This window comes from Denticeps clupeoides, chromosome 2 (assembly GCF_900700375.1).
Source record: "Denticeps clupeoides chromosome 2, fDenClu1.1, whole genome shotgun sequence".
Taxonomy (NCBI): Eukaryota; Metazoa; Chordata; class Actinopteri; order Clupeiformes; family Denticipitidae; genus Denticeps; species Denticeps clupeoides.
The window spans coordinates 3,377,950-3,388,727 of NC_041708.1; the positions used below are offsets into that span (position 1 = coordinate 3,377,950).

The window sequence follows — 10,778 nt, forward strand, 5'->3', positions numbered from 1 at the left end:
GCCCAGCATGCTGTGATGACATAGTGATGGTCGCCATGGTTACATAAACCGGAGTCTGCCAGGACCACAACCACAGAATGTCTATTCTGTTAAACTGTGTGTGTTTTTTTTTTTATTTTCCATTTTCAGCTGTAATCAAAAACCAACACAGAGTGAAGAGTATTTTTACAGAAAGCACAAGGTTGCAGCCATCGCTGCACCAGATTTCCAATGCAAATCAACAAAAGCAGGGTTATGGAAATGTTTTTATATCGATTTCTTGGTGCAGGTGCTGTATTCATGGCTTCTTACGTTATTTTACATCTTTTTTTGGTCATGTGTATGTGGTCTATAAAGGTTGCTCTGTAAAACTGCCTCATCATAAGTGCAGCTCTTCATACAGTTAAATGGTTGCATTACAGCGCCCCCTGCTGCAAGCTGCAGGGCTGGTTACGGTCAACGTCTTCCGAGATTGGCTGATCAGATTTTATGTTTTTTTAATAACTTGTTTTCAGAAATGTAGTAACAACCACAATGATTAAAAAATTGCAGTAATTTCGTACAGCTTTCAGAGTCTTTGTATTTCCATAAGGCTTGTGTTGGTCATGTGACCCAAAGTCCTTTATCCCAAAGTGAAAATGAAAGAGCGAACATATCTGCCGTCTAGACTAGTTAAGTGTCCACCCTGAAGATCGCTGTTTCAGAACAGCATTGCAGAACATTGTATGTGTATTTAATAAATTCATCTCTACCTATGCAAAGACGGACAGGGTCAGTGTTTTAAATGCAGCAGATGTGGAGGAAAATACAAGAACAGGATTTTATTTTATTTCTTCAGATTAGGGACCCCCCTGCAATCAATAATTTCTTCTAATGATCTGTGCATATCTGGCACATGGCTAGACCCAAAAGATATGTAGCCACAACATAATTTCTCTGCATTCATTACTTCATACTTCTGCAGGGCCTTCCCAGCATCTTCAGCTTTCATAGTCAGTATCTGGGCAGATGGACCTGACAAATAAACTGATGTCACCGCATGTGCCATGGCAGAAAATCTGAAAATCTCAGGAAGATTGGGAAATTTAGTTCAATCCAGTGTACAAATCGGACGAACACAGTGCCTGTGCAAAAGAAACTGACATCATACCTCCCAAATCAACCCTCTGCTGAACCTCTGTTTAAACAGGCAACTGGGGCACAAGCTAGAGCTCAGAATGTTATCACTAGAACTCCTCAGCCCTACCAGAGGTATGCCAAATGGCCCCTTGATATGAAACTAAGAACTCAGTCACAGACAATTGGCTCCCATTCATTTGTAAATGAATGGCCCATTGGAATGTGTCACTCCCCATTACCTGAAGAACCCATTACCTGTGAGGCCTGCCGCATTTTTTACTCAGAATAGCTCAAATCCAAGGCAGGCCAAACCTCTGTGTATGGCATGGAAAGCTTCACAAAAGTCGGCCATATCCATACAAAATATCCCACACACTGACTGACCTGCAAATATGAAAGACAAACATTCACAAAATAAATGGAGATGCAAGTCTGTTTTATTTATAAAACTTTGCAGCCTTTCCAGACCCAGTGACCATTGTCCCTGCAATTGGTGCAAGTGAGTTTGTAACACTTTGCACAGGTAAACCTGCTGCGATTTCCGTTGCAGTTCTCTTGTACCTGGCACTGAGTTGTCCATACAAGTCCTGGCACAGCAGCAGCCTTCCTCTCTTTCTCCATTGCCTTTTGTTGCATAAATAGACAATGGAGTTCCTTGGCTAGAAGAATAAGAAAGAATCTTCTTTTGCCTTCCCACCCTGTGCATGCTGTGTGCAGAACGTAGGAATTTGCCACCATCAGGTCCAGCGTGTTGTAAAATACAGCTACTGACAACCACCTCGGGACTCTCACCAGACAATAAAAACTCGGTAAATCTAGTGCTTGTCAGGATTGCCTGCAGCTGGGCTCCACACCGGAAGCCAATCCTGACGCCCCATAAATGCCGGAAGTTTCTGCCCGTTCGGGGTCGCTGGCATTTTCGTGAACTTTAGTTGGTAACACTGTTCGTAATTTGAGTTCTGGCAATCGCCACACGCCTACGGGTTAGTTTCAGTTCCTTATTTAAGTTAAATCGTTTTCGGCCACCGCGCCAGTCTTTATTTGTGTTTCTTTATTGTTTATTTGTTAATAAAAACCCCTTCCCAACATGTCAAACCTCTGCGCTTCCTTCCCCCGTAAGTCCGTAGTCGTGACAGTGCTAAAGTAAAGTAGTGCTAAATACCTTACATGTAAATGTTAATTAACAGCAATTGCCACATTTGCAGAACAAAGGCAACCGTTCACAAATGATTGAATATATTAGGTTAAAAACAACCAGGCCAAATGGCCCCTCTCTGGCAGAGCTTGGGGGATGGGGCCAAATGGCTGTGCTGGTGGGAGCGCCTTGTGAGAGTGAAGCATGGAAGGACGGGTGTGCTGTGATGTTATTGATACAGGGTCACAGGTGACACTCATATCCCAGTCCTTTTATCTCCATTATCTTTCACACAGGCCACTGCTTTCTATCTAATCCGCACTTGGCATTGAAGGTGCAGCCAGCCAGAGGGTCCCTTACGTGGGTTATGTGGAGGTGGAGGTTCAGTTTCCCAAGTACGCATGTGGTACAGATAAGTGTTTTTTCATTCTAGCACTGATAAGCCCTGATCAGTCATACCACAACCAATATCCTGTTCTTGTGGGTACAAACGCTTTGTGCCCTCTGATGCAGGAATGCATTAAAAGTGGCGGTGAAGGATTCTGAAAGCCCTGCCCATTCAGGAAATTTGGACCATGGCCTATGCACCATGTCGTGAACTAGTGCTAAAGTACTTCACGCATGGCTGTGGTATGGTTAACTGTGGGCGGGGCTGTGAACTGATGACAAGCTAGATTTGGGAATAAAAGGGATAGTTTACTACATGCACTCACAATCTTCAAGAACCTACGGGTACAAACAAGCCGCAAAGAAGCCAAGAGATTACACTGCTGTCGAGGCTTTCTCTCTGCTGCAAAACATGGACTCCTGTGACTCGGATGGTGGGGAAGTATCCATTCACTTGATAGAGAGTTCGGACTCTGACGTGTCTTCAGATGAAGAGATGTGTTCCGGGATAGAGAGTAGAACTCCTCTGAAGAAGAAAGGTCGGCTGGAGACACAGCCCACACAGAAAGACTCCAAGTATGAGACGGCAAAAGATGGCACAGTGTGGGTTGAAGAAGAAGTAGGGAGGCCGCTCCCTCACAGCCAACTGGAAACATATACATGTGATGGCGAGCCAACAGAGGAAGTCAGAAGAACTGTCAAAAATCGCTTGCAGAGCTTCTTGTTTTTGATGAGTTGGGACATCCTTCACACTATAAGAAAATGTACAGTTGAGCATGGCAGCAAGATGGAAGCAGATTGGGACATGTCTGTCTATGAACTGATGGCGTTCATCTCCATCCTTCTCTGGAGGGGGGTGATCAGAATTCCGTCGCTGGCTGATGCGTGGTCTTCAACTTTGGGGATCTCGCAAGTCAAGAGTACGATGGCTCGAAACCGCTTCCAGGACATCATGAGACACCTACGCTTTGATGACAAGGACACACGCACTCATCGTGTAGCAACGGACAAGTTCGCAGCAGTCTCAGACGTTTGGCAGATGTTTGTTACTAACTGCATCAATTCTTACAACCCAGGCCAGCACATCACTGTCGACGAGCAACTTTTTCCAACCAAGTCTCGCTGTCCATTCCAGCAGTACGTTTCCTCAAAACCCGACAAGTGTGGAATCAAGTTCTGGGTTGCATGCGACTTGAAGTCAAAATACATGTGCAACGCTGTCCCATGTCTTGACAAGGACCTCAGTCGTCCCTCTGGGGAGAGACTGTCCGAGAATGTGGTGATGAAGCTGATGGAGCCTTTCATGGACAAGGGAAGAACTGTTACCACTGACAACGTCTTCACTTCACTGTCAGTTGCTGGACAACTGCTCAGCCGGAAAACTACCCTTGTTGGCACCATAAACAAGATTCGTCTCGAGCTTCCACAATCAGCCAAACAATCTTCAGACCGCAATGAATTCACCACACAGGCATGTTGTCGCTATTTTTATCTATTTTTATATATGTTTTATCTATTTTTATCTATATTCATATAAAGTGCTCATTTTTTAGAGCAAAAGGGTGGTATTAAAACACTCGCCTACGAACCAGAAGGGCCCAGGTTTCAAATCCCACTTATTACTATTGTGTCCCTGAGCAAGACACTTAACCCTAAGTTGCTCCAGGGGGACTGTCCCTTGTAACTACTAATTTTAAGTCGCTCTGGATAAGGGCGTCTGATAAATGACGTAAATGTAAATGTAAATATAGAGCAAGAGGTCCAATTTCATTGTGCTATTATACTGCATTAAAAAAAAGTACAATGACAATAACGTTTTTCTCTTTCTTATCTTACTTATCAGGTGTTTTCAACAACTGGCACTACACTCACAGTTTACACGCCCAAGCGGAGGAAGACCGTCTGCACTCCTCAGCACCATGCACAACGTAGTTGAGATTGGGGACAACCGAAAGAGGAAAGCCAAACACAGTCACGGACTACAACACCATGAAGTGTGGCGTGGACATTATGGACCAGAAGGTTCGACGGTACACCCGTACGCGCAGGAACGCGGCGATGGCCAGTCGCTGTGTTTTACAACATGATTGACATGGCAGCAATGAATGCTCACGTGCTGTATCAGGCATGCACCGGAGTGAAGGAGAGAAGGGTGGACTTCCTGGCGCAGCTTGCAACTGAGCTTGCTAAGCAGTTTATGCAAGAAAGGATGGTGGACAAGGAGCAGCTGCTTCGGCAACAACCTGCCACACCACACCCAGGGAAAAGGGCTAAGTGTCAGGTGACCTTTCAGTGCAAGAAAAATCATGCAACCTTACGCTGTGTGGACTGCTACAAGTACACATGTGGAAAATGCAGAAAGGAGACTGAGTGGCAGTGCCAGATATGTGCCAACAGATCACACCAATGAACTACTAAAATACTGGTCACTCCCACACACACATACCACAAAACACCAGATGTTGCACATATATGTATATATATACATATAATTGGTAGTACCCTTGGCATGGCCCCTTACATATTGCTCCTAGATGACTGTGATCCCTGATTGTAAAGCCAGTAGCTCCTTGTACATTGCTCTGGATGAAAGTGTCTGCTAATTAACAGCAATTGCCACATTTGCAGAACAAAGGCAACTGTTCACACAAGGATATTAGGTTTAAAAAACAACCGGGCAATGGCCACTCCTCTGGCAGAGCTTGGGGATTGGGCAAAATGGCCCCTCTTGGGAGTTCTAGTTGATAAACCTCTGTTGTTACTCAGTATGCAGATATGCCCTCCACTGTATAAGATCCTGAATGTGCTGGTGGGAGCGCCTTTTGAGAGTGAAGCATGGAATATTATCTTTCACACAGGTCTTTCTAACTAAACCACACTTGACATTGAAGGTGCAGCCAGCCAGAAGTGGGCAGATTTCTGAAAGCCCTGCCCATTCAGGAAATTTGGACCATGGTTAATGCACAATGTCATAAACTGACAACAGAAGGCAAAAGGCAACATCAGGTAGTCTGATTGTGTATGACCTGTGGATGGATATAAAATGGATATAAAATCTGCATCCCACAACAACTTTCATGTTGTTGTCAAGAATGTTTCATCAAGAGGCTTTACTTTGTATCTAAAGACAGTCATTGCACAATCTTTTCCTAATGACTGGGCTGTAGATGTCTCCACATTATAGATAGATCCACATTTTCCAGATTATTCATCATCAGTTGCACAGAAGGATGGGAGTACTTCAGCCGTTGATTCTCTCTATCTTGATTTTTTGGTGACAGTCCAATACCGATGCAGCTAAAGGAACATAAAGAGGCTCAGATCAATGCAGAGGTTCCTAGTGGATGTTTCGTTCAAAGAAAGAAGGCTGTGGGCACCAAGAATCACATAGCCCCCTATGTCTCTTCCAGTTTTTCTTGTGCAAAAGAAAAATGGAAAACAATCTGACTAAGAAGATGAGTACACATTGCCTCGTATTGAGGGGACCTTTACCGTGTTGTCAGGTTCAAATGGTATTTACGATACCTCAAGAGTGTTATTATGAGGAGGATGAACCTGCTGATCGATCAAAGACAGCATTATAGCCATACCTTTTGGATCTGACCAATGCTCCTGTGACCTTCCAACCCACCATGAAAAAGGTCTTAATCTCCAGGAGGATGTAGTATTTCTTGATGACCACATAATATTCCTCCAGCTCTCTGGAATAACACGAGTGAGAGATTGATAAAAGTTCTTAAATTGCACTGCTGATTTTTTTTGTCTCAGATTGTCTCCTTCACAAAGCAAATTCTTTCAAACCTAAGTGAGATACCTAGGGAATGGGGATTCTGCTCAAGGAATTCAACATGACCCAGACAAAGTTTGCGGCTCTAAAGGGATCACCCCCGACCTCAGAAAGCTAAAAAGCCTTCGATCATTCTTGGGCTTTCATACAGATAATATAGGTGATTTATGAAGGACTATGCCAAGGTGGTCAGCCCTTTCTGTTGAAAGTAGACTGAACTCCTTGGCATAAACTCTCTACTCACTGGACACAAAAACAGTTACACCCACTTGGTGCAAGTTGGGCATCTGACTATCAAGCAGCTTTCCATGTAATTATTGAAAGGTTAACATCATCACCTGTGCTTTTCGTGAATGAAAGGACCTGTGCATGGGTTGAAATTTCTTGCTCTTAAGTGGGCAGTAAGTGAGACACTACGCCTCTCGCTGAAGAATGTACCCTCCCGTCTCGCAGTATTAGTAGAGCTCAGTAGAGCTCAGTTTGAAATTAGTTTACTCTGTTTTGGTGCAACAGTCTCTCTCTTAAGTAACAGAAGCTCATTCATCATTCTAACAGTCTGTTGCAATACTAATTCATCATTGGGCGACAGCACCCCATAAGCCACCGGTGGCAGAGGTGTAGGCCAATCATCCTCCTCGTCAGCACTTAATCTACTGCATTTTGGCATTTGCACCGATAAGAGGTAGGATGTAGGACGATCAATGTAGTGGAGGACCACTGGAAATTATGCCACTGTTATCGCACTCACTCGCTGGAGTGTTTGGTCAGAACACCAATCAGGCCAGGATTCAAAGTTCAGTGAGTGTTTGCGTGAGTGTAGGTGTGTGGTGTGTGGTCTGAAACATGGCAAAAAAACAGCCATGAGAAACTAAACTCAACATATAAACATATATACATGAAAAAAAGTCACTGTAGAGGTTGGTAATATTAATACTATCCCTCCACTAGGTGGTGGTAAGCAAGTAAATTACAAGCACAACAAAGCATCAATGAACAGTTGCAGGATACAACTTACAACATCATAATGATCCTGCCTAACATTCCGCACACATAAGCAACTTTAAACTCTCTGTAACACTGAGCAACAGAACAGACGTCCCAGACAGTCGTCGTGTACTCAGTGCTGATGACGTCATCCCAGCGCGCTGTGCATACCGCCGTCCCACACGTCCAGTCTCTCAACGAGATCGCTTGGCTCAATGAACGAGCGGGTCTCATCAGTCCTATTTCACATAAACCAGCTCCAAACTAAACTGAATTAACTCTTCTAACATACCCCTCTTAACCTCATACAGGCCTTTTCTACAGTTATCATGATCCTGTCCAAGGTCTAGGACCTGTGGAGGTTGACAACTGGGCAACACAGTGACACACTCTCAAAGACAGCGGGGACATTCTTCAGCACAAGGCATAGATGCTTGGTTATTCATTTATCCTTTGTTCACAATTTTTCCCCTGTGTCATGTTCATAGTACATAAAATTTGATATATATTTTGAGCAACATTTATTAGTAATGACAGTGATTGCTTTATGACAATTTAGTATTTAAGGGTCACATGGTGACGTCACACCTTGATTATGAGCATCTATAGAAATGTGAATTGATGTATGTGAAATGTGATAAATGACACCTGGAGTCACTAGGGAACAACGCTTCCAAAGAAGCATTCTTTAGTGGTAGTGGTAGGAATATTTTGTCACACAGAAAGGAGGCACATTCATTAATTTTGGGAAAATTTTTTTATTAATAACAATAAACCAGCTCCAAACTAAAGTAGGAATCAACAGTTGCATTCAAAGCAATTTTGTATTTCTTAGCCTCTACTACAGGTGGTGTTGCCGGTCAGGTCCATTACAGCCTGCTGGTCTCAGCTGGTGTTGGTGTTTCAGTGACTTGCAGAAGGTTTTTGTCTGGTCACACACCAGCTGACCCATCCACCCCCTGTTTCACAAAATTTTACAAAATGACTGGTGAGTGAGACCGTCCCACATTTTTATTTATTCAAATCAGGATAACTTGGGTGTAGATTACATAGTATATACATGGAAATGGGTCGTTTGAGGCTCTTCTCTGCCCCTTGGCATCAGCGGAGTAACGTTATAGCCAAAGGTAATGCAGCAAGTTTGCACTAAAGAGCTAACATAATAATACAGTATGAAGTTCTAATAATGTTATATATCATTGTAATATTTTTCATACATGTTAATCTACTCACCTATCATGCCCATGCAGTTCTCAGTTTCAAGTAAAGTGTAAACAGCATCAGAAAACCATTAAGTCTTACCTTGGCAAGAGATGAAGGTTGCAGTGGTCTGTTTCTGGTGGTCTATGAACATGCTTCTCTTGTTGTTTGTAGAGAGTGGTTGGTAGTATGTTTCTGTAGGAACATCAGACTGGTGCAGACAGAAGCATCTCTGTATTTTGCCAATGGGAAGAATGGGGGCAGGGGTGTGTACGACGTGTAGACAGGTTCTTGTTCCAGTCTGGAACATGGGTTTTAAACTCATTTTCACACACAGCCACATTAGCATTAAAGGTACCCTCAGTGGACTGGTTGTATTGGCGGACGCGTGGTAGCATGGATCTTCCACCAAACCCACTTGTTGGACTAATAGAGAATGTAATGTAATGTTTGTTATTTGAGATGAGCGTATTCTAGGACATTTATTCTAGTCTTATTATGGATAGATTTGGTTTATCTTACTTGATTTACTTTATTTTATGAAGAGTGCCCCCCCTCCACTCTCACAGACTCTAATTGAGTATCAGCAAATTCTGGACTAAGTGAAACATCCACCATAAGGAGCCTAGAGTAGAGAATAAGAAATTTCCTAAAGAATCTCTTGCAGAAACGAACCAGAAAACTCTCTTGTGTCCACACTACTCCACGACCACACTGTACTTGCTGGTACGTGATAATACCCCGGTACATGCCAACAAACTGACCCATTTTGTTAAAAATGGGACTTCCGCTCTCACCCATCTCTCCATATGCTGTCATAAGAAATTCATTTTTTAATAGGTTTTCTTTACAACCAGCATTATCAGTGATGATATCAATGATGATACCTTCACGCTTCTGTAGATTTTTTGGGTCACGGGAGAAAAAAAAAATTTCCTGACCTCTTTCTGGAAGACCTGTTGTTGGTTGTATACCGTCCCCTAAAGCAGTAACATCACTGCCAGAGTCTAAATAAAGACGGCACAGGTCTTTTCCTTCGTCCAAGTCATAGTTTCTGATCTTGTAAATTAGAATGTAGGTCTCAGACACAAACACAGCCCACACTTCATTAGAAGTATCTTTAAATGAATGAGCTGTGGTAAGAATGATTGATTTACCACAGTAAGTTCCCATAGCGCTTGTTTTGTTGCCGTACACATAGCATATTGGATCAAATTTCACCTGCATTTCTGAATTATAGGGTATTTTTTTAAAATCCATGTAAAGATGTGGACCTGGTTGGTTTTTATCAGGGCCGAAGTCTTTAAAAACCTGAAAAAAATAGAAAATTCACCTAAAAAGCATCCCTAAATACACCTCAAATACAAAATATACAGGATATTGTATGATATAAAAATATAAACATAAGCATTGTAAAAATATAAATTTAATAAACATTATATAGCTTGTTTATGCTAAAAAGCATTATTTATCCTAAATACATTAACTACATTAAACTCTTACCTTTTCAAACTCCATCGAGTCAACACACCCCTGGGCAAAGTTTGTCAACAGTTCATCACAATTTATTTCAGCCTCAGACCAATCATTTTAGAGGGGAGGGGCTAAAAACACACAAAAAAAATTCCTTTCTCTTTCAGTTAAGAGTGGCAAAGTAGGACAGCCCCAGGTGTGAACAACTGGATTTTCACGTTTACATTTACCCTCATGGTATGATTTATGATTTATGACTTACGACTATGGAGCCAAAATAGTGGTTGGCCTAGACGGCAAGGAATCGGACTCGTATGGGTGATGGTTAAAAGCAGAGGACATGTTTCGTTGTGTCACCGTGTGATATGTGCTGCAGTGTTTCACAATGTCAATCGCTTCACTTTTTACCTCCTTGTGTTCTTTTTAGTTTACACCCATTTGCTCGCATTGTGAATAATTTGTATTTTCAAAATGCTGGACAGAAAGCTGCAGGCAACATAACAACCAATCCTGGTGCTGAAGATGGCACCAGAAGAAGGCACCAGAGCACAACATTGCAAGTAGTCAGAACGGGCCAGTGAGTTCTGTTTTAATCAGTCACATTTATTTAAAACAGAATTGACGGGCTACCAACTACTTGCCATCAACATTACGCCATTTTGCCGTAATGTTGTGCTCTGGCGCATTTGTTGTCTTTTGCGCCAGGGTTGGTCA

At 42.7% G+C, this 10,778-nt stretch overlaps 1 long non-coding RNA gene across 1 annotated transcript; it reads right to left on the minus strand.

Moving 5' to 3' along the window:
• Positions 1-8,129: 8,129 nt before the first annotated feature.
• Positions 8,130-10,124, minus strand: LOC114784566 (uncharacterized). The gene is made up of 3 exons (XR_003748877.1): positions 10,095-10,124; positions 8,694-9,902; positions 8,130-8,350 (listed from the first exon to the last, which is right to left on the minus strand). It is a non-coding gene; the product is annotated as an uncharacterized LOC114784566 (long non-coding RNA).
• Between the last annotated feature and the right edge of the window lie 654 nt (positions 10,125-10,778).